The sequence below is a fragment of the Podarcis liolepis genome, assembly GCF_965112155.1.
Source record: "Podarcis liolepis genome assembly, chromosome: Z".
Lineage (NCBI taxonomy): Eukaryota > Metazoa > Chordata > Lepidosauria > Squamata > Lacertidae > Podarcis > Podarcis liolepis.
The window spans coordinates 27,557,606-27,582,412 of NC_139570.1; the positions used below are offsets into that span (position 1 = coordinate 27,557,606).

General features: G+C 44.7%; 1 protein-coding gene and 1 long non-coding RNA gene across 4 annotated transcripts in view; one reads left to right on the forward strand and one right to left on the reverse strand.

The window, feature by feature from the left end:
* LOC310698370 overlaps positions 1 to 24,807 on the reverse strand; it is a 758,866-nt gene that overhangs the window by 483,602 nt on the left and 250,457 nt on the right. The window lies entirely within an intron of this gene.
* Positions 1 to 24,807, forward strand: part of ARHGEF9 (Cdc42 guanine nucleotide exchange factor 9) — a 286,345-nt gene that overhangs the window by 11,009 nt on the left and 250,529 nt on the right. For 2 of the 3 annotated variants that reach the window (XM_083484958.1, XM_083484961.1), the window contains exon 1: positions 18,558 to 19,284. The exons of the other annotated variant lie outside the window; for it this stretch is intronic. The gene's annotated coding sequence lies outside the window, so the exon portion shown is untranslated. Of the gene's footprint in view, positions 1 to 18,557; positions 19,285 to 24,807 lie in introns of those variants that run through there. 3 annotated transcript variants of the gene reach the window in all.

Genomic DNA, 24,807 nt, shown 5'->3' on the forward strand with positions numbered 1-24,807 from the left:
CACTGCAGAGCAATTGTTTTATGCTTGTTGGTGCAGCACTTTGGTTTTTTGGATGTTGAATGATAAACCAAGTTTTTGCAAGCTTCTGCGAAGATATTTAGGATGGCTTGGAGGTCATCTTCTGATGAGCTTATGAAGTTGTTGTTAAGTTCAATTCCACCCACTTTGAAGACTTCGGCAGATATCCCATCAGGTCAGCTGGCTTTATTATTCTTCATTTGGTTAAGAGCTGTACACAACTCTCCCAGATTTGGAGATACTGCAAGCTGTATTTAATTTGCTTATGTGGAATTTGTGAGAGGACATCAGCAGCTACAGGGGAGTTGCCATTAAGGAGATGCTGGTAATGTTCTTTCCAGTGCAGTGCAATAGCTTCATTATCTTTTAGAAGTGTGGTACTGTCTGTTGGGGACGTGGGTGGCGCTGAGGGTAAAACCTCAGTGCCTAGGAGTTGCCGATCGTATGGTCAGCGGTTCGAATCCCCGCGGTGGGGTGAGCTCCCGTCTTCCAGTCCCAGCTCCTGCCCAGCTAGCAGTTCGAAAGCACCCCTAAGTGCAAGTAGATAAATAGGTACCGCTTTATAGTGGGAAGGTAAACAGCGTTTCCGTGTGCTGCGCTGGTGCTGGCTCACCAGAGCAGCTTCGTCACGCTGGCCACGTGACCCAGAAGTGTCTTCGGACAGCGCTGGCTCCCGGCCTCTTAAGTGAGATGAGCGCACAACCCTAGAGTCGGACACGACTGGCCCGTACGGGCAGGGGTACCTTTACGTTTACTGTCTGTTGAGCGTAGGGGGCACATGCCATTATTTATTGGCCCATAGATTGTCTTTGAATGCTCCAACTACCGCACAATTGCACTCATTTCACACGCTAGCAAGGTTATGCTTAAAATTCTACAAGGAAGGCTCAAGCAGTATGTGGACCAAGAACTCCCAGAAGTGCAAGCAGGATTTAGAAGAGGCAGAGGAACCAGAGACCAAATTGCAAACATGCTCTAGAGAGTTCCAGAAAGACATCTACTTCTGCTTCATTGACTATGCAAAAGTCTTTGACTGTGTCGACCACAGCAAATTATGGCAAGTTCTTAAAGAAATGGGAGTGCCTGATCACCTCATCTGTCTCCTGAGAAATCTCTATGTGGGATAAGAAGCTACAGTTAGAACTGGATATGGCACAACTGATTGGTTCAAAATTGGGAAAGGAGTACGACAAGGCTGTATATTGTCTCCCTGCTTATTTAACTTATATGCAGAATTCATCATGCAAAAGGCTGGGCTGGATGAATCCCTAGCCAGAATTAAGATTGCCGGAAGAAATATTAACAACCTCAGATATGCAGATGACACAACCTTGATGGCAGAAAGTGAGGAGGAATTAAAAACCTTTTATTGAGGGTGAAAGAGGAGAGTGCAAAATATGGTCTGAAGCTCAACATCAAAAAAACGAAGATCATGGCCACTGGTCCCATCACCTCATGGCAAATAGAAGGGGAAGAAATGGAGGCAGTGAGAGATTTTACTTTCTTGGGCTCTATGGTCACTGCAGATGGTGACAGCAGCCACAAAATTAAAAGATGCCTGCTTCTTGGGAGAAAAGCAATGACAAATCTAGACAGCATCTTAAAAAGTAGAGACATCACCTTGCCAACAAAGGTCCGTATAGTAAAAGCTATGGTTTTTCCAGTAGCGATGTATGGAAGTGAGAGCTGGAACATAAAGAAGGCTGATCGCCGAAGAAGTGATGCTTTCGAATTATGGTGTTGGAGGAGACTCTTGAGAGTCCCATGGACTGCAAGGAGATCAAACCTATCCATTCTTAAGGAAATCAGCCCTGAGTGCTCACTGGAAGGACAGATCCTGAAGCTGAGGCTCTTAATACTTTGGCCACCTCATGAGAAGACTCCCTGGAAAAGACCCTGATGTTGGGAAAGATGGAGGGCACAAGGAGAAGGGGAGGACAGAGGACAAGATGGTTGGATAGTGTTCACGAAGCTACCAGCATGAGTCTGACCAAACTGCGGGAGGTAGTGGAAGACAGAAATGCCTGGCGTGCTCTGGTCCATGGGGTCACGAAGAGTCGGACACAACTAAACAACAAACAACAACAAGATTGTCTTTGTGGCTTTAAGTAACTCTGTGCATCATGAGTGTCCAGCTAGTGTCCACCAGGTTTTTTTTAGTTCTCTGGTTCTTCTTTGAACCTTAGCCTTAGCATTGGTATAGTTTTCCCCCCCTTAGTAGCACATTTTCTTTCTCTTTGCCAGATCTGAAAGGTCTTCTGTTTCCTGTCAATAATGTGTTCAATCTCACTGTCATTCTCATCAAACCAGTCCTGGTGTTTCTTGGTTTGATATCCAATAGTTTGTTCACAGGCTGCAATAATGGATGTTTTTAGCTTGGTCCAGTGTTCCTTGATGTTATCAGGGAACTCTGAAAGCAGATGGTCCTTAAGAGTCGTTTGGAAGCAATCCCGCTTAATGGGATCTTGAAGGGCTTGGGTGTTCATTTTGTGCCTTGATTTCCTTCCTTGACGCCTGTGTTGAGGTATAATCTTGATAGCCATTGTGAAGCGTATTAATCAGTGATCTGTCCAGCAGTCATCGGCACTCATCATAGTTCTGGTAAGGAGCACATCATGGCAGTCTTCAGCTTGGAAAATTACTACTACTACTACTACTACTACTACTACTAATTTATTTATACCCCGCCCATCTGGCTGAGTTGCCCCAGCCACTCTGGGCAGCTCCCAATCAGTGTTAAAAACAGTACAGCGTTACATATTAAAAACTTCCCTGAACAGGGCTGCCTTAAGATGTCTTCTGAATGTCAGGTAATTATTTATCTCTTTGACATCTGATGGGAGGGCGTTCCACAGGGCGGGCACCATTACTGAGAAGGCCCTCTGTCTGGTTCCCTGTGGCCTCACTTCTCGTAATGAGGGAACCGCCAGAAGGCCCTCGGCGCTGGATCTCAGTGTCCGGGCTGAACGATGGGGGTGGAGATGCTCCTTCAGGTATACAGGACCGAGGCCATTTAGGGCTTTAAAGGTCAGCACCAACACTTTGAATCGTGCTCAGAAACGTACTGGGAGCCAAAGTAGATCTCTCAGAACCGGTGTTATGTGGTCCCGGCAGTCACTCCCAGTCACCAGTCTAGCTGCCGCATTCTGGATTAATTGCAGTTTCCGGGTCACCTTCAAAGGTAGCCCCACGTAGAGTGCGTTGCAGTAGTTCAAGTGGGAGATAACTAGAGCATGCACCACTCTGGCGAGACAGTTCGCGGGCAGGTAGGGTCTTAGCCTGCGTACCAGGTGGAGCTGGTAGACAGCTGCCCTGGACACAGAGTAAACCTGTGCATTCATGGACAGCTGTGAGTCCAAAATGACTCCCAGGCTGCGCACCTGGTCCTTCAGGGGCACAGTTACCCCATTCAAGACCAGGGAATCCCCCACACCAACCCGCTCCCTGTCCCCCAAAAACAGTACTTCTGTCTTGTCAGGATTCAACCTCAATCTGTTAGCCGCCATCCATCCTCCAACCGCCTCCAGGCACTCACACAGGACCTTCACTGCCTTCACTGGTTCTGATTTAAAGGAGAGGTAGAGCTGGGTGTCATCTGCATACTGATGAACACCCAGTCCAAACCCCCTGATGATCTCTCCCAGCGGCTTCATATGGATGTTAAAAAGCATGGGGGAGAGGACAGAACCCTGAGGTACCCCACATGTGAGAGCCCAGGGGTCTGAACACTCATCCCCCACCACCACTTTCTGGACATGGCCCAGGAGGAAGGAGCGGAACCACTGTATGACTGTGCCCCCAGCTCCCAGCCCCTCTAGACGGTCCAGAAGGATGTTATGGTTGATGGTGTCAAAGGCCGCTGAGAGATCCAGCAGAACTAGGAAACAGCTCTCACCTTTGTCCCTAGCCCGCCGGAGATCATCAACCAGCGCGACCAAGGCAGTTTCAGTCCCATGGCGAGGCCTGAATCCCGATTGGAAGGGATCCAAATGGTCCGTTTCCTCCAGGCGTGCTTGGAGTTGTTCAGCAACCACCCGCTCAATCACCTTGCCCAAGAATGGCAGATTTGAGACTGGGCGATAGTTGAACAAATTGACCGGGTCTAAAGATGTTTTTTTAAGAAGCAGTTTAATGACCGCCTCTTTCAGTGGGTCTGGGAAGGCTCCCTCACAGAGGGAAGCATTCACTACCCCGCAGAGCCCATCGCCCAGCCCTTCCCGGCTCGCTTTTATCAGCCAGGATGGGCAAGGATCAAGGAGATGGGTCGGTTTCACTTGTCCAAGCAGCCTGTCCACATCCTCGGAGGTAACAGATTGAAATTGATCCCATGTAACAGGACCAGACAGAACTCTAGCACTCTCCCGCCCTGGCCCTGCTCCCACGGTGGAGTCTACCTCCTTCTGAATCTGAGCGATTTTATCTGCAAAAAAACTTTACAAAAGCATTGCAGGAGATCTTGGGGTCCCTACCAGGCCCCGGTGGTACAGGTGGTTCCGATAGATTGCGAACCACCTGAAAAAGTCTCCTGCTGCTGTTTTCTGCAGATGCAATGGAGGTGGCGAAGAAGGCCCTCTTTGCCGTCGCCAATGCCACTTGGTAGGCTCGACGTTGAGCTCTAGCCCATGTCCGGTCTGATTCAAAATGAGTTTTCCGCCACCGGCGCTCTAGCCGTCTCAACTATTGTTTCATCACCCTCAGCTCCGGGGAAAACCACGGGGCTGTCCGGGCTCCATGCAATCGGAGAGGGCGCTTCGGAGCCAGACAGTCAATAGCCCTGGTTAACTCCGCATTCCAGCGTGCCACCAGGGAATCAGCTGAATGGCCATCAACATGGGATAAAGCATCCCCTACCACTCTCTGGAAGCCAATTGGATCCATTAAATGGCGGTGGCGGACCATCCGAATCGGTCCCACCTCCCTGTAGAGGGGAAGGGTTGCGGAGAAGTCCAATTGCACCAGGAAGTGATCTGACCATGGCACTTCTTTTGTTTCGCTTTTAGTTAGTGTCAGATCACCAACATCCATAGAGGTGAACACCAAGTCTAAGGCATGTCCGTGACCATGAGTTGTGCCAAACTTATTCAGGGACAGCCCCATGGAGGCCATGCTTTCCACGAAGTCCCGAGCGGCCCCTTGTAAGGTCGTGTCGGCATGGATGTTAAAATCCCCCAGGACAACCAAGCTAGGTGCCTCCAGGGGCATATCTGCCACGACCTGAAGCAGCTCGGGCAGGGAATCCTTGGTGCAGCGGGGAGGTCGGTACACCAGTAGGAATCCTGTACTGCCCCTATTGCCCAACTTCCAGAACATGCACTCGGAAAACTGGGTCTTCCCAATAGGACGTCTGGTGCAGACTTATGACTTCCTAAAAATCACTGCAACACCCCCTCCCTGCCCACATGACCTGGGTTGCTGTGCGTAAGAGAAACCTGGTGGGCAAGCAGCGGCAATAGTCTAAGAGGTGCCAGTGGTTGGACTAAGGGTGCCTCCATGATGTTTTAAATTTATTTTTGTTGTTGAAAGAATGTGTTGGTAACAACAAGATTATGTGCTGCACATATAGTCAAAAGTAAGAATCCATTCTGGTTGCTGTTGCCAATTCCTTCTTTCCCAATAGTCCCAGGCCACAGATCAAAATCTTGTCCAACTCTTGCATTAAAATCACTCAGGAGGATAATTTTATCATACACCAAGCTCTTAGAATAGTAGCCTGTTGGTTTTTGGTGAGTTTTATTTGAAGGGTTGAAAGTTGCTCATTAATGCCAGTAGGGACTCCTGACAAGAGCTTAACAAGATCGTTTTTGATAGCAATCTGTGTTATCCAACAAAGTCTGTATAATCCATGTTCTAAAGTTCACTTGTCTTTTACGACTGCTGGATGGTGACCCAGTCAGGAAAAAAGAAGGCAGACTATATTTAGGGAATCTTTTCTAGCCCCTCTCCCTTTTTGGGGTGAGCAGAGTGGATCCTAAATAGGGCTGCTCAGTCATGGATACAGCTGCCGAGCTGCTCAACTGCCTCATTCCTTCAGTCAGAGCGCATGAATCTGTATCCACTGCCCATGTGGTGGTTCATGACTAGGAGCTTCCAGATTTCATGGATCTGCCCCCGTTACCATTTGCTGATCACCATGGGACTTTTTTGGGTTTGGAATGGGTTTTTGGAAGACACCTGTGAGTGAATTTGTTTTGTGTGTGTAGAGCAGTGCACGCTGACCAACACACAGTCTTCGCAGTAAGGCTCTATTCCGATGGCATGAGTATCACAATGACTGGTAGATTCTAATCTGATGCAACCTTCATCTGCCTTCACAGCTGTTGTAACATACTACTTGTTATCTTCTGCCTGTTTTGCCGTTGAGGACGTCTTAGATCGTTCTTTGTCTAGCTCCTCCCCTTTGACCTTACCGCCTTGGGTGACCCTGCTGGGAGTATGAGACTCCCGACGGCTTTGCTCACAAGGGACATAGGAATGTGAAAGTCCACTCACCACGACAAGGTGGTGATCCAGTGAGTGGGATCATAAGCCAGGTCCTATTTGGTTGTTAAACTGCCAAACTCTCTCTTTACCATCCTCACTCTCTCCTGATTGGCTAAAGGTCTCTAGGAGGATGACTCAGTGTTCTTTCTGTCATGTATGGTCCTTCCCAAAAGCTGTGTGAAGGTGGGTTGAGATGCACGTGAAGACTAATCCATTCATGTGGGCGGGTGCTTGTTGGTAGAATAATGTACGTGCCCCCATGACAGACATAGCAGGGAAAAGGTGGCAAAATAGTGGCTGTATGTGGAGGCCTCTAATGATTTAAAAAGCAAAAAGGTGACAGGAGAAGGCAACTTGTCAAGAGGAAATGCAATGAAATAAGCATCTTGCAGGAGCTGTGAAATATTTCTCATCGTATGCACATTTTTGCATACAATTTCCCTGTTACAGACATTTTTGCAAACACTTTCCGATAATGCAATGCATTTACATACAATATTAGTTTATTTAATATATAAAGTAACATTATTTGGGTGGAGAAGTGTGAATTTTGATTCACATTTTGTTTCAGAAAATGCAAAATAGGTAGATTCATACTGATATTCTAACCAAACCTAACATCTCCCCCATCTCTAACCAAACCTAACATCTCCCCCATCTCTAACTGAGATACAGCAAAATTCTCTGGTGTAGAATGAAGAAGGCTCAAATCACACATGCTGGTGAGGGTGGCTTAAACCCAGGTTTCCTCCAATGGACTGATTTAAATAATAATAGAAATAATAATTAAGGGTTGTATTAACTAATATGTTCTATAAATACAAGGATTTGTACTTGTGCAACAGAACTCCCCCCTCTCTGTGCACCCTCCCTAAATCTGCTTGATGGGGGTAAAGAAGATGTAATGTCTCCTCACTCTCCCCTCCTTAGTTTTAAAACCCTAATTAAAGATTAGCCCCACCCACAAACTAATTGAGACTGAATTTGATGAGGAGCAGGTGGTCCTGGTGTTACCTAGGGCAGGGCAGCTGGGAGGGGAGAAGCTGTGCACAGCCATGTAAATATATCAGGAATGAGGCAAACCTAGTAACATTGTTATATATACCTGCTAAAACACAGCTGGTATCAAACTGTAAGAGGAGGCACCATTAAATCAATGGTGGTAAATCTGTAACAATTCAGTTGTTGCTGAGCTACAGTTCCCTTACTTGCCATGCTGGCTGTGGCTGATGGGAATTGGAATCCAATGATATCTGGAGGGCCACTGGTTTCCCACTGCTGCATCAAATAATGATTTGACATGTCTTGGAAGTGGTAGTTGTGGGTAAGATTTTGACTCTGATTGTAGAGACAATCAATCCCTCATATACCAATGATTTCCTTGAATGATGGTCAGCATTGTATTACTGTACCTATACAAACCCAACCAAAATTCACACAGTTCAATATTTAATTCATCATGACAAGAAAATATACATTTCTTAGTTGCAAGCATTGGCAATGGTAAGGAGAAGAAGCAGTATCTTCCACATGTGTTGTGCTCTCGAAGGGAGCGGTGCTGTGGTACAGAGAGTCAGTGGATCTTGCCCAAACCTCTCCCACCTTCACACAAAATCTGGAACTGAAACTGAACAATAGAAAAGGACACTCAGTGATGGATGGTGTAGTTAATGTAATGTTCAGGAAACTGCCTTACTTACTTAGTCAGATCACTGGTACATTTTGCTTGGTGTTGTCTAAGCTAGTAGTTCCCAAGCTTTTTGGGGGCATTGTGTTCTTGGTTCCATAAACTCATCCTCAGTGTCACCTACTTGATAAAAAGTATTGCTCTAAATAGCTGTTTGCACAACTCACTAAGACAATAACATTCAAAATAGTAACAATTAATCATAGTTTTATTCAAAATCCAGTTAAAAATATTTAGTTTAATTCAACAAAATTGATGAACTTGATCCAGTGATACCAGTTTTTCAAAATCTGGTAGTCATTTACACCTTCAGTCACCCCTGCCATCCCTTAACTCTTAGTGCCCCCCCTTAGGTAATCCCACTTCCCCCAGGAAGTGGTACCACCCACTTTGGGAACCGCTGGTCTTAAATGACTGGTAATGGCTCTCCGGGATTTCAGACAAGGAACTTTCCTTGCTCTGTATGTAGATGCTGAGGACTGAAACTGAAACTTTCTGCATGCAAAACAGGTCCTCTGCCACTGAGTCATGGCTCTTCCCTTTGAGTCTTTGTATAGGTGATGCATCATATGGGAACACCCTCCTCATATCATTTTCCACGGACTGTAAAAACAACAGGAGTTGTATTCCTAACCCATTATTAATACAGGGTTTGATCTTGGCGGAGTTAGTTGAACTTAGTTCCTGCTTTAGTTACAGGTAGGTAGCCGTGTTGGTCTGCAATAATCGAAACAAAATAAAAAATTTCCTTCCAGTAGCACCTTAGAGACCAACTAAGTTTGTTATTGGTATGAGCTTTTGTGTGCAGATACACTGAAACTCAGAAGGGTGGTGGGAATGGGTGATTGGCGTGGTAAACCTGTTGATGTGGTAAACCTGCTGATGTCTATTCAAACTAGGTCTCTCCGTGGTTTTAAGTTTGGTAATAAGTTTGGTAATAAGTGCTGAATTGCAACTTATTACCAAACTTAAAACTATGGAGAGACCTAGTCTGAATAGAGACATTTTATTCTTATCTCATTATACATGATAAAGATATTTTTAGCCATCTCACCCCTTGCTTTTTCCTGTAAGACCAATTGCAGTCATTAACAGTCGTCAACAGGTTTACCACACCTATCAGCCAATCACCCATTCCCACCACCCTTCTGAGTAATACCCCTCCCCACCCTCTCACTATATATAAGGGTCTGGTGACTTCTGTTTCAGTGTATCTGAAGAAGTGTGCATGCACATGGAAGTGCATACCAATAACAAACTTAGTTGGTCTCTAAGGTGCTACTCGAAGGAATTTTTTTAGTTCCTGCTGAAATCAGTAGTATGTAAGTAGGTAAAGTCATGATTAACTTGTCCTCATTGATTTTGATGGGACCTTTGTTTGTCTGTATCCAACCCCCAGTATTTATGGCTAGGTGTAATATGGTGCATAATAGCATAGGCAAGTCTTGGGACCAAGTTGGCGGGTGAGCTGAGTGGATTTATGGAGAATCTGACATGTGCATAAACCAGCCAAATTGCAATGCTTTTCTGTCAAAAGCTACAAAATATGCAGGTGAAGTGCAAGTTGTTCACAAAGGAAGGCACTGTAGATAATGAGCCTGAGACTCTGGTAGCTGTGCCAAGTGATCATTCTTCCCTGTGCTAGGTGTAGAGAACACAGTTGTACTGCAACTACTACCCAGTAACAATCAGGTGACATGAGCATCCAATAGGCTCCCATCTTGACCTATAAAGCGCCTTCCTTAGCCTTCATTATTCAGTGTGGACAGGGCCACTGAAAAATAAAACACTGTGACCTTCCCCAATATGTGGCTATCCAGATATTGTTGGACTTCAAGTCCCATCAACTCCAGCCACCAAGGCCAATATCAGGGGTTATGGGGGCTGAAGTCCAGCAGCATTTGGAGGTCAACAGGTTGGGGAAGCTAATATAGTGGATTATAGCAGTTGAGCCTAGAGACTGGTAGGCCACTGTTGTGTCCTTCAGACATTGCTGGATTCCAGATATTGCTGTAGTCCAGCAATATCTGGAAGGCATAAAGAAATTAAGTCATAGGAGCCAACTCCTTAGGGGCCAAGGTCCATTCACAACCACCCCTAAGATATTTAAGGGGTCCCCCCAGTTAATGGGCTTTGCCATTCAAATCGTGTGCATGTGCTGTGTAATGTTATCGATTATGCAGGGCAGGGCTTACCTGGGTTCCCCAGTATTTTATTCAAGTTGGCACGCCTGGTTGGAATGGAGAAGGAGCTAATATGCTGTATGTGGAGCTGCCATTGAATATGAATTGGACGCTTCAGTTGGTTCAAAATGCAGTGACCATTTCTTCTGAGAAACGAAAGCAAGTGAAATAGTCATGGCTTGCGAGGGAAGGAAACTTTGCATTCTGCTTTAGCTTTTATAAATGTGAATTACTGTCACAATGGTTTGGGGAGGGGACAGAAGTATGCTTTTGAAATAGATCTATGCTTTTCCCCTATGCAAGTTAATGGCAAGATCTCTCTCAGGGAGAAGAGGCTGTCCCTCCAAAAATCTGTGGGAGAAGGGCAGAGGCCCACCCCCAAAGAAGGAGTGGCAGGTGGGGTTCCCACCTAGTGGCAGGAGCTTATTTCACCCCATTCTCAGGCTTGCTGGTTGTTGTTTTTTTTGTTTGTTTGTTTAAAAAAAAAGTTGGAGAGGATAGGAATCAGTACTGATGATAGCTCAGGCTGCTGTTGCCATTTAGTTCCTTTGCCTCGTGCTGGGGCTTGTTTATTTCATATCTTTCAGCCCTTCCAGATGTTCTTTTAATTGTTCATCCATTATTATTGGCGCCCACGGTGGTATTGGGGCAGTCCTGCTTTAAGAACTTATAAAAGAACATAAAAAGAGCCCTGCAGTTGGATCGGCCCAGTGGCCTATTTAGTCCTGCGTCCTGTACTCAGTGGCCAGCCAGATGCTAATTGTGGGAAATCTGGAAGCAAGACCCAAGCACAAGATCACCCTCCTCTCCTGTGGTTTTCAGCAACTGGTATTCAGAAACATTGCTGCCTCTGACAGTGGAGCCAGAGCATAGCTATCTATCATGGCCAGTAGTTTACAGGTTTGCACCTGTAAACATTTTGAAGTGCACAGTGGTACCTCGGGTTACAGACGCTTCTGGTTACAGATGCTTCTGGTTACAGACTCTGCTAACCCAGAAATAGTACCTTGGGTTAAGAACTTTGCTTCAGGATGAGAACAGAAATCATGCAGCAGCAGCGCGGTGGCAGCAGGAGGCCCCATTAGCTAAAGTGGCGCTTCATGTTAAGAGCCGTTTCAGGTTACGAACAGACCCCCGGAATGAATTAGGTTCTTACCCTGAGGTACCACTATACTTCCTTTGTTTCTAATAGATGCATGCCTCAGGATCTGCTGAAATCCTGTAACTTTCATGCCACAAATGATCTGGAGTTTCTTCTCACTCACCCCACCTCACTTTTGAGAATAATGCTATAACAGAACAATAATTAAAGTGGAATGATGTGTGGATGGCCCAGTATAAATCTACTACTATTGCATTGTAGAATACACACACACAAAAACACCTTTCTGGAAGGGGGTATTCTGGATTCCCTTCTGCAGAGCAGATTTTCTGTAACAAAACTACAAGGGGTAACCCCCTTCTAACACTACAATTTAATTCAGCACACACACACCCTGCCTAATTTGAAAACAAATTTAAAGGGAATGAAAATCCAATGATCAGCCTGGGTCTAATAAAAGCTGTGGATTGAAAAAAGAAGCATAAAACATTCAAAGGAACCTTTTCTGCCCCCTTTTGTGTTTAAAATTGTAAGTGATATTTTACTTCTCAGAAAGGCACTTATGTTGAGGTTTCATAAAATCTGCATGTTCATTTAAATTTAACTGACCATGAGGCAGATAACTACCAGACAACTGCCCAAGAGAACTGCACTTCTTGCAGATGCTGTCCTGATTTGCAAAACTCATCAGGTGAAACTCACAGCATTGTAACACATAAATGTGTGCAGATAAAACTGCTCTTAAAGGTTGAGATGGTGGAGCCCCTAAAACAGAAGCTGAGATTGTCAACAGCACCCCCGGGGGTGGGCAGGGGACCTATTCTGTCTCTTTACCAGATGTTTAATCTACCAGCATATGCTTCTAATGCTTTTTAATGGCATGGAGATCAGCAGAATATTACAGGCTAATTAATGCCAATCAAAATACTCTTTAAGAGGGATATAATAATAATATATAATAATTTATTATTTATACCCCACCCATCTGGCTGGGCTTCCCCAGCCACTCTGGGTGGCTTCCAACAAAAAATTAAAATACAGCAATCCATCAAATATTAAAAGCTTCCCTAAACAGGGCTGCCTTCAGATGTCTTCTAAAAGTCTGGTAGTTGTTTTTCTCTTTGACATCTGGTGGGAGGGCGTTCCACAGGGTGGATGCCACTACTGAGAAGTAGTGGTCCAGTATATCTGAAGGAGCGTCTCCACCCCGATTGTTCTACCCGGACACTGAGGTCCAGTGCCGAGGGCCTTCTGGCGGTTCCCTCACTGCAAGAAGCAAAGTTACAGGGAACCAGGCAGAGGGCCTTCTCGGTAGTGGCACCTGCCCTGTGGAACGCCCTCCCATCAGATATCAAAGAAATAAAGAACTATCAGACTTTTAGAAGACATCTGAAGGCAGCCTTGTTTAGGGAAGTTTTTAATGTGTGAAATTTTAATGTATTTTTAATCTTTGTTGGAAGCCATCCAGAGCTGCGGGGGAGACCCAGCCAGATGGGCGGGGTATAAATAATTTATTATTGTTGTTATTATTGTTATTACTACTACTATACATATTACTTGGCTAGAGAACTGCATTGCAAAATTTCAAAGGGCGGTTGTGTGTCAGTTCATGTGTTATTTCAGAAACTATGGATTGGGCACATTCGCCATTAAATGTGAGCTGAGTCAAACTGATCTGCTTACCCTCCACCATTCCTCAGAAAATAGGGACATTATTATCTATATCAGTAGAGTGTTCCTATTTCCTCCCATTCCTAGTGCCAGAAGGAGGGAATGGTAATTAGGGGCGTAGCCTGGGGGGCTAGGGAGGCCATGGCCCTGGGCACATTTTTGAGAGAGGGGGTACGGCCAAGTGGCCCCCCACATGCTTACTCATTGGAACCTGCCTTTGGCATGCAAGGGAGCTGTCAAAGCATGCCCAGCCACAGCTCCACTGTCAGGTCAAGTCTGGCCTGTGGGCAGAGTGGAGGAGAGGCAGTGGCAGCGGTGTTGCCACCCTTCTCCTGCACTGGGCTGTTGATCCCTCCCACATCCATGCTCCTGAAATTATGTCAGCAGACTTTGGCAACATACCAAAACTGAACTGACAAATGAGCCCCCCAAATGAGACATGTGTATGTCTGTGTGTGAGAAAGGGATGTTGGTATGGCTTTGGATTAGATAACAGATTCTTCAGGGATGTAGAATCTAAACATGGTAGGACATAGGAGTGAGCTGAAAGCTGCAATCCTATGCACATTATCCTATAAAACAACAGGCCTCACCACTTGCAGCATTTAACTATTACGTTTTATGTTAAACAATAGGCAAGCATGGGAAACTGCAGCACAGGAAAAGAGAGATTTAAGCTTCTTTTCTCAGCTTTGGTCTCCCTGCACCCATGCAGCCAGGCAATTAGCATTAGGAGAAAACTCCCATTGGTGTAAATGAAAGGTGTTTTTCCTAGTGCTAATTGTGTGTGAACTTCGTGGAAATTGTGGCTGGGAATGGAAACCTTCAACTTATAATCTTGCTTGTGGTATCTATTTTTAAAAAGCAAACCTACATGATTCCTAATGACACTATTAATGTCACAGTGGGACTTACCGGTACTTCAGAGTAAGGACTAGACCTCATACATCCCTTTCTGTGCACACAGGGCTGGATTAACCTTTGAGCAAAATAAGCACAAGCTTAGGGCATCAAAGGAATAGGTGAGTGGGGCACCACAGAAATTTCCCATTGCTGGATTTTTAACATTAATGGTCATAAATTGCTCAGCTGAGCATTCATTTTCTCAGTTGAAGTATATTAAAAATCCCAACAGAACAACTATGCAACAAGGCAGGCTGAATGCCTTATCTCTACTGAGTATAGAAGCAGATCTGTTACAGAAGATTGGTTTTTTGAGGATCTGATCAAAGACTTTGCAATTAAAAAATGTAGGAGAAAATTTTTCAAATATAAGTAAAGTGTAAATATACAAAAATAAACATTATTGTCCATCTTACTATAGGTTTTGTTTCATTTCAAAAATTGAAATTTTATTTTATGGTTTATGATTGTTTATATTTTGAATTAGATATATTTGGGGCACCCAAATCTTTTGAGCGTTTTGGGCCTCTAAAGATCTTAATCTGGCCCTGTGCATGCATGTGCAATTGTGCATGGCTAGTGGAGTGGATAGTAGATAGTAGATAGTTCAGGCGGAACAGGGCATTGGCTCAGTATGGTTCAGATAGCCTCAGGTCAGATCAGGTCATTCCACAGGAGATGCATTGGCAAAGCAATCTGCAGTAGAATTGCATACACCGCTCATTAGGTTGTGAGCCAGTGGCTCAATCCTGCTGCCTACAGAGATTTGCAGTCACCAGCTCGTGAACAGAGGGTCCAGTCCTGCTGGCTACAGTGTGGCAGTGAGAAGGGGAAGGAGATCTTGATTATACATGAGTCTGGGAGGAGGCAGGGAAAATCCCCCGCCCCAAATCAATTTCGGCTCTAGAAATTGGATTGAGGAGCAGGCATAGCCCTAATGGATGGAGAGAGAGAGAGAGAGAGAGAGAGAGAGAGAGAGAGAGAGATGATAGATAGATAGTGTTCTACATCAGCCTTCCCGAACTGGTGACCAGATATTTTGGACTTCAATTAGCCCTAGCTAGCACTGCCCTGCCAGCTGTGGCTATTGTAGTTCAAAACCTCTGGAAGGCACAAGGTTGGGGGAGCCTCTCCTGTTTGGTGGTGTATGTGCCTCCCTCAAGCTTCCTATTCATTAAGCTAGAGGACCAAGTTCATTACAGCTAAAATGAACAGATTATATATAATAAGCACCACCCCAGCATTTCTGGCTAAGGGCTTCAGTGCAGCACCAGACTGGAAGAGTAGGTATCTCCTGTGTGGACATGCCCAAACTAAGTGCACCTTCCTTACCATATGTGACATCTCCATTTCTTCTGTAAGAAGAGCCTCGCTGGATCAGGCCAACAGCATCTTGTACCCACAGTGGGCAAACAGACACCCATGGGAAGCCCATAAGCAGGATCTGAGCACAACAGCACTCTCCCTTTCTGTGGTTTTCCAGCAACTGGTATGCAGAAGCATACTACCTCTGACAGTGGAAGCAGACAGTAATCACTATATCCTCAATGAATTTGTCAAATCCACTTTTAATGTCATCCAATTTGGTGGCCATCAGTGCTTCCCACAGAAGTGAATTCCATAGTTTAACTAGGCACTGTGTGAAGAAGTACTTTTTTTTGTCTGTCCATCTTTCCTAAGGGCACACTGAGGTAGGTAGGTGTTTATGAGACTGGTATGGGGTACTACCACTTCGGTTATAGACAAAAGCACAGTGTTTTAAATCATGGCAGCAGTGACGGGATGGGGGGGGAGCTTCGGTTGTGGATTTTTGCCATGCAAAAGCACGAGCCCCTGCCCTCTAAGAGAAAAAAAGAAACATAGCAACCTTGGCAGCTCTTGAGTAAGACTTTTATTCACTTGCACAATCCATTGAAACTTGAGCACATCCGATTCCTGCTAAATTCAGAGAGCAGTGAGCATATACTTAATTATTCCATTGACACCCATGAGGTGTGTTTTAGATTGCACCCATGTAATATGCAAAATACGGGGAAGAAGGATGATGCTACTCTGCACAGCAGGGACTTGGAACTTGTACCCTCTTGGTGCTGTTGGGCTTCAGATCCCATTATCTCTGATCATTAGTCAAGCTGGGGTTGATGGAAGCTGGAGTCAATAATGCCTAGAGGATGGTAGGCTTTATCAGATGTCCCTGTGTATCACAAGCATACTCATGCTCCAAGTGTGAATCCTCATGTAGCAAAAACAGTACCACTCACACAGAATGAGGAGATATTAGCAGGCTCAAGAGAATCCCAATGTTTGCAGAAAGTTTTTTTTAAAAAACCAATCAGCATATGCAAGTTTGTGCCCTGTAGGCCTGGGATTCCTCTCTTTTCAGCCACCAGCTAGCAATGCCTCTGAAAGGCAGCGTACAGAAAGTGTAGTGTAATGGTCAGAGTTTTAAAATAGGACCTGGGGGACCATGGTTTTAATTCCCACTCAGTCACGAAGCTCACTGGGTGACCTTGGGCCAGTCATATTCTCTCAACCTAACCTACCTAAGTGGGTTGTGGTGATGATAAAATGGAGAGGAGGAAAACAATATGAAGGAAAACCTTCAGCTCCTTGGAGGGAAAGGTGGTATATAAATGGGAGAATACGAAAGAAATAACTTTTCCAGGATGGAAGCAAGCACTTTCTAACTTTCTCTGATACCCATAGAATCATAGAATCATAGAGTTGGAAGAGACCACAAGGGCCATCGAGTCCAACCCCCTGCCATCAGCTTTCATATGCTGTGAAATCAGCATATGAGTCCAGTGCCCCATAGCTCATTTTTAAAAGTTTTGTTTTGATTATCTGGACTTATTAGAAGGAATGATAGAGTTTGGGGGACAGGGAGACATACTTAAATGATATATTTGTTTTATTAAAACTTATATACCATTTGATTGTAAAAATATCCCTCAAAGAAGTTTACCAAAAGAGTTAAAAACAATTACCAAAAGAGTTTAAAACAAATATAAACCGTGCACAAAGTGCAATCAAAATAATTAAAAATTTTAATTTTAGCAGCTTAAATGTTAACATTCTACATATATTTTTAGCAAGTGCTAAAAAGAGTACACTGATATATAAATAGGCAGGGAGTTCCAAAAGATGCCTGCATGCCACATATTTGTCATCTACAAAAGCTTGTGTCATAATACATATTTTTTTAAATTCTGCTACAATACTCTTTCTTGCATTTTCACTCTATCAAGAGTGGTCCAAATCATGGGGAGAGGTTCATAGCTCAGTGGCAGTGCATCTGCCTTGCAGGCAGATGGTCCCTTGTTCATTCCCCAGCATCTTCAGGTAGGGCAGGGAATGAAACCCCTGAAGAACTGCTTTCAGTCTGTGTTGACAGTTCTGGAGTCAGACAGGCCAAGGACTCTGATTCAGTACAAGTCAGCTTCCTATACATCAGGGGAAGATAACCTTTGGTGCTCTTTATTTTGCTGGACTCCAACTCCCACCAGTCCCCAGCCCCCATGTTCAATGGTCAGGGATGATGGGTGTTGTAGTCCAACAACTTTCCCCCTTACCCTGTTAAGCATTAAGAGGGGTGGAAGGAAGATACCAACAATAGTAGAATGGCAATTGAAAATGATGGACTATGCAGAAATGGCAAAACTTACAGAAAAGCTCAGAGACAATGACATTGAGAAATTTAAAAAAGAATGGGAGGCATTTATTGTATATGTACAAAAATATTGTAAACAAGTAGAAACATTGGCAGGCTTTGACTAAACACTTGCAAGCAATTAAAATAATATAAAGTTTATGGAAGGAAATTTGAACTGAAACAATAAAAACTGATGGTATGTAATATATTCAATGAACCAGGAAACGAAATGGAAGTCAGGAGGTTACAGAGAACCTCCGAAAATATGTTTTTAAATTTTTATTTTAGTTCTTATATTCCATGTTGGATATTTTGTATTTCTCTTTTTTTATGGAAAATAATTGTTGAATTTGAAATTGTAAAACCAGTAAAATTTTATTTCAAAAAAAAAAACCGTTTCAGAGGACATACGGTACTTTAAAGTTAATGCACGCCAGGGATTGGACAGGAATGGTTTCTGAGCAGACATGGCAGATGTTTATAGGATTGCCCTCAAGGTGTCTGATGCCAGAAAGGTCCCCACCCACCTACTTACCTCACTCTACAAAGAAGACTAGTCAGAGACAGGAAGCCAGACCTCCTCTCTTCTCTCCCTGCTTATTCCCAGAAAGTTGAATAAGGTGGAAGGAAATTATATGGACCAGGGCCTGGGAGACTGGGGTTCAAATCTCCATTCAGCCATGAAGCTTACTGGTAACACTGGGCCACGCATTGTCCCTCAGGCAAAACAGCCTAACAGGTTGTTATGAAGATAAAATGGAGAGCGCCACCTTGAGCTCCTAGAAGTCATAAGTGTAGTACTATTTTTTTTATTTAAAAAAACAACCTTAAAAGAAGCCTGTCAAGCGATCCCAGTGGCAGGAAGAAGGGGTGGGAAGTTTCTCAACAGCCAGCGAGTAGCAGCTGCGAGGCCAGACTGTGTTGCTTTCCGACGGGAGCCCCGGGACAACCGGCTGCCTCTGAGGAACCAGCCTTACAGATTAAGGCTTCCCGCGTTCTCAAATTCACACGCATGTGCCTCCCCTCCCTCCCGACTCGTGTGAATCTTTGCGGATAGCGGCGGCAGCGGCAATTGCTCCACGCTTCTTGCTCGACGTGTCTCCGCAAGCCCAGAGCAGCCTCTTTCGCTCTCCGGTTTCTCCCGCAACTTCAATGCGTATTGCGCGTCAGTTTGGCCTGGGGAAAAACGCGTGACAAGGAAAAGGAGGTGGAGAAAAATAATAGTACTTAAAAAAAAAAAAGTTAAAGCACGTTTTGCAAAGCAGTGAAAAGTAGATTCGGCTAGGAGAAGGAGGAAGGGTGTGTAGCTGTCTGTGTTGGTGTTCGGGTTGCGGAAACTGCCCTCTGTATTCGGATTCCTTTCTGGAGCGGCGGGGAGAGAACAGCCGCTCTTGGGGAACGGAGGAAATTCCCTCCGCTACGAGGCGGCGGCGGCAACAGCGGCGGCGGCGAAACCAGACGGCCGCTGCGGGGACGCCGCTAGAGCCTGCTTCTCTGGAATGAGGAACCAGCTGGCGCCTTCCTTGACACCAGCCTCGGCAGGCCGCGCCAGAACCGCGTGCGGAGGAGCCGCGCAAAACTTGACAAGGTAAAACCACACGGGGAACTTCGAGTCGTTGCGAGCTCCACACTTCGTGGACGTATGGTGCGAGGGGCAACGCGCATTGCTTCCCATCATGCGAAATGCTGCGAGGCAGACCAGTTCTTTTTGGCCCCTGCAGAGTCGGGGGCCGTGAACGTCTGCCCTGAAGTCCTGCCCTTGTGCCGCCACTGGAGCCGCGGAGGGAGCGGGAGGGCTTCGCTTTCTCTTAGTCTTCTGAAGGGGTGGGTTACCTCTAGACTTTGAAAAGAACAGTTAATTTTTTTTCTCTCTATCTTTCTCCCCCCCCCCCCGTGCCCCTAAGCTTCAATAGATCAAATGCCGTTTATATATCTATATAACCCAACGGGTTTATTTCATAAGGGCTGGGAAAAAGAGTTCTCTGGCTGAAGATCCCTGGGGTGACAGCCCCACAGAACTCAAGCAGGCTTAAGACCCGGGTCCACTGAGTGATTTATGGGAAAGACCCATCCGTGCAGTGGAACTGAATCCTGAGCATGTATAGGACCGGGAGGTTGTGTAGGCTGCAGAGGTCAGACCTATTAAACTTCATTAGGCTTTCAGTAATCTCAATTTTTTTCAGGCACAGCATGACCCACCTTAAAAACAACAACAACAACAATATGCATTTAAGGACCTATTTCTTCTTTATATGGTAATGGTACTGCTGTTGTTGTGACCACCTTAGATCAAGTCCTGGTAGAGGACCAAACCCCCCCCCCCCCAGCCTGGCCCACCCATCTTCTATGCTATTGTCAGCCGTATTGGATCCAAGTAAACATGCATAGGATCAAGTTGCAAACCTGAGCTCACACATACACCCTGGGATAGCACAAGCATTTAAGTCAGTGGGATTGACTTCTGAGCCAACCTTCATATGATTAGGAGGTAGACCTAATGAGAACAATTAATCTCTAACTTTGGGCGTAGTGTGCCATAAATTTTGAGTAAGTCCTATTGACCATAAGTGGGATGTGCTTCTGAGTAAACTTGCTATGAAGACTGAACTCCTATAAACACACTGGCTGGTGAGTCCTGTTTACTTTTTAGCAAACATGCTTAAAGTTCTGGTGTTATCTAGCTGGGAACCTCTCAACCCCCCCCCCCCAATTTAAGGGCAGATGGACAGAAGGGCAGCTGCTGCAGATGGAATGTGTGCATGCAGTTTTGGCTCTCTCTTTTTAAAAAGCACCTGGAAGCACCTTATTTGAATATCTGCTAGCTCCTCCCTCCCATCATCTGAAAACTTATCAGATGCAGACCTAGATGGCTTGATTTAACATCAACATCCTTTTCTCTTTCTCTCACCCATCCCAGCTTTTTAAACATCCACTCCTGATGAAGGGTTCTGTGGAAGTCAAAGGTTTGGTGACATTTTGCTTGGCCTAATAAAAGTATTGACATAATAAGGGCTTGGGAATTTTTTTAACATGCCAAAACAGCTAGCACTGATCTTTAAAAGTGAGTGTCTGTTTTGCAGCATAATCAGTGCATTGCCTTGTGGCACCTCCAAAGTGGACAAGTTCATTTTTTCAGTTTGTGTTAATTTTTATTAATTAGCCCCCAACTTTGAAAATCAACTGACAGCTAGTACAGGGCATGCACCACTACTCCCAGTACTTCTTCCTGCATTCCATTACAATGGTGCCCCGCAAGACGAATGCCTCGCAAGACGAAAAACTCGCTAGACGAAAGGGTTTTTCGGTTTTGCGTTGCTTCACTAGACGAATTTCCCTATGGGCTTGCTTCGCAAGACAAAAACGTCTTGCGCTTTTTTCTTAAAGCCGCTTGAAGAGGCGCAGTTGCGACGGACCGTGCTTCGCAAGACGAAAAACATCGCAAGATGAAAAGACTCGCGGAACGAATTATTTTCGTCTTGCGAGGCACCACTGTATTGACTTGTGAAATTTTCTGCTGCAATTGGTGGCAATGACTACAGTCTGGGGATGCCTTTCAGATGTTGTTTGGACTCCCATCAGCTCCATCCAGCATGTTCAGTGGTAAACAATGATGAGAACTATAGTCCAGAAAAAAACTAGAGGATGCCATGTTGACTATCCCCTGCTTTAGGCTGAGAGGTCTTTCTTTAAGGGTTTTAACAAATTTGTGCAGCAGGTGATTTTTATCACTGGCTGTTAACTATAATGTCTAAATGGAGCCATTCTGTGAGAGGCAGTCTACCTCTCAATAACAGTTGTTGCTGGGCTAATGGTAGAAGAGGACTGTCTGTTTTCTTCATCCTTTAAGCTTGTGGGCTTATGAGAACTATAGTCCAGAAAAAAACTAGAGGATGCCATGTTGACTATCCCCTGCTTTAGGCTGAGACGTCTGGCTTGCCACTGTGAGAAACAGACTGCAGGTCTAGGAACACAACTGGTCTGACAAAGTCAGCGGGTAGTTCATTTACTTTTCCGCCTTTTGTTTCTCTCTCACTTACATCTATGTGCATATAAAGCCTTCTGCACAGGGATGCCATATGAAATGTATCCAGAAACTTGATTCTGAATAAATGTGCAATTAATCCCTTTTTGAATGTTATTGTGTTGTTATCTTCCTTAGTGGGATGTGCAAATCGCTATTATAAATAATGTTTTTTGTAGGGTGGGGGTCACTGAGGATTAATTTATGGAATCAAGGGGCAATGGTTTTTGGGAACAATCCTATGCATGTTTACTCAGGAATGCATCCCACTTTGTTCAATGGGACTTCCTCTCAGTGTGGATAAGATTTGAGCTTAAATATTGAAGAGGCAGAAACTTGAGTCACGCTCCAATGGAATGTCAGTTTTGAAAATGGCTGGACTCTTGGGGTGACTGAAGGCTATGTTTGCAATACCCATGTCAGTAATTATCAGTTAAAAACAGGCCTCTTCCTCTCTCTATGCTGCACTGATGACATTCATGCATTTTCAGATTACTGTATAAGGGAGAGGCTCCACCTTTTCCATGTCAGATTTTCTGTGTGAAAATGGTCCAGATCTAAATGCTGAATATTCTTGCTCTCACTGAGTATATATTACAGTACTACAAGTATTCTTAGCCCTTATAGATCAGATGATGACACACAGTGAATATATATTTAATGTATTTTGATTTGCAGGTGTGTGACTAATGGTCTTTGAGGTTTTGTGGTTACCTGACTGTACTCCAAGCATAACAAACCAGGCCTTTGCACTTTTATACAGTGGGAATATGATGCTTTGGAGCACTTAAAATATAGAGAGATTTATATACATGTGGCTCAAGAAACCAACAAGTGAAAGCAATCCTGCCTCTTACTTTCACCTAATAATACGGTGTACCTTTTACAGTCACGTAATAATACATCACATAATAGGCTGTTCTGGTGAGCAAAGTCTGTAAAATTAGGTTGTCTCAGTACACCTTATTCTAGAATATACCACATACTGGAGAATCTGTCTGCCTGCTTTCTCTTGCTGAACCATGTTGCTGGTGCAGAGTTCTCTTCCAGAGCTGTGAGGGATGTGAAAGTTACATAAGAGCAGCCTTCCCCAGCCTGGTGGCTCCAGACATTTTGGACTACAACTCCCATCAGTCCCAGTGGTGTCTGGGAGGTGTCCTGGTGTCTGGAGGGCACCAGGTTGGGGAAGGCTGTTGTAAAGTGTGTTCCCTGATGAAGCCTACCAAATGCCACCTTTCCCCAAGCACTTGTGAGGCGAATCTGATGCTGTATTCCCCTTCTTTAGAACCTTTGGGCATCTTCTACACCATCCTGTTTTGGGGAACTGCATTTGCCTCTCGTTTTTCAGAGCATCTTGAAATATTACTATAGAGACATGCAGGTTCCTTGCGATCCTATGTCCACTGTAATTGTCTCTGTAATTCTTTTAGACTTTCTGGGCATCTGTGCCGCAGGCGGCAATTCCCCCAGTGAATGCAGCCACCATGTTGCTTGTGTGCAGTGACACTCGGTTGTTGCTCTGCTGTGCTTAGGTAATATAGCTGCTCATTTGCAATTGCTGTGGCTTGACCCCTTCTGAACTGTGTATCTGTTGCCCTGGGACTTGATTATGAGCCCTCTGGAAGCCAAGCGCTTAACTGACAGGAGCCCTCCTTCCAAGGTGGGAACGTATAGTATACCCTGCACTGGTATGGTTAGCATTCCTCCATTTAGCTTATTGTAGTTCACAAAACCTTGTCCAATTCCTTCTGCAGTGATGATGCTTCCATCTGCTAGATTGGGTTTTTTCTTTACTGTTAAGGTCTAACTCTGTAAGGAAGCTTCTGTTAATGGCCATGTGACTTGTTGCTCTAGTCCAGAGTCCGCACACGAGCTGTGGGATAAGTTTCCTTGTGTGGCTTTGAAGGACGCACTTCATTGCTGTTATGACTTTCTTACCTTATCTCTCTGCCTTGTTTTTTGTGCAGTACTATTTTTGTTAATACTATTGTTAGCACAATTCACCCTCTTCTTTTTTCTTTTTAAAGTTTACTTCATTCCCCCTCTCTCTTTCTTTCCTCTTTCCTTGCTAGATTTACAAATGAAAAAAATAATTTAACAAGTTAAACTGCAAAAACCCGAAATTGTTTTTATTTAATTATGTTTTGATAGGCACATTGGTGGAAGACACGGGTATAACTGGCTACTAGCTGTGATGGCTATGTAATGCCTCCACTGTCAGAGGCATTATGCTTCACAATACCAGTTGCTGGGAACCACAGGAGTGAATAGTGCTCTGGTGCTCAAACAATCCTTGCAGATTTCCCACATGCATTTAGTTTGCTAATGTGCAAACAGGATTCTGGACTAGATGGACCATTGGGCTGATCCAACAGGCTCTTCTGATGTTTTCAGACTTTTGCTGTTTTGCTTTCCGTATGAAGCAGCCCCTTGTGGGTTCATCCACACTTCTGTTTGCCCTACGATTTCTAGACACTGGTCAGAGAGGTTTTTTCTTTTGTCCTGCTGCTTTTCCTGGGAAAACCCAATGTTTAGTACTGAATCGCAACAAATGTCAGTTGAGTTTTCTATAGATTGACACGTGGTCTGATTCAGCAGTAATCAGCAGGGTATTCCCGGGAAAAGCAGCAGGACGAAAGAAAAACCTCTCAGACCCGTGCCTAGAAATCAAGGGGCAAATGGAATAAACTGGGACAAAGGGAAGTGTGGTTGAGCCCTAAGTGTCCTTTAAGTGTTCCTTAAGTGTTGTTTCCTTCCCTATCCTGGTGCTGACTTCCCTGTATAATCTCCTTCATGCCCTGGAATCCATCCATTAGTCGACCCACCACAAACTCAGGGTGAGTTGCTTTTCAGGCCTTGTTTCTAAGGCATTCATGAGGGCAGCCTATGCATGAGTAAAGCTGCCACATGGTTGTCCTTCATGTTCCCCCACCCCATGCCAAATAGTTTACCCACCGCTTCCAACTTTGTGCTTTTGTGGTCTTGCATCTCAACTCCATCCCAAGTCTTCTGCTGTATGGGAAAGACCCTTTTTAAAAAGAAGAAGAAGAAAAGGTATTTTCATGATTTATTTGCCAGCCCCCTTTTAAT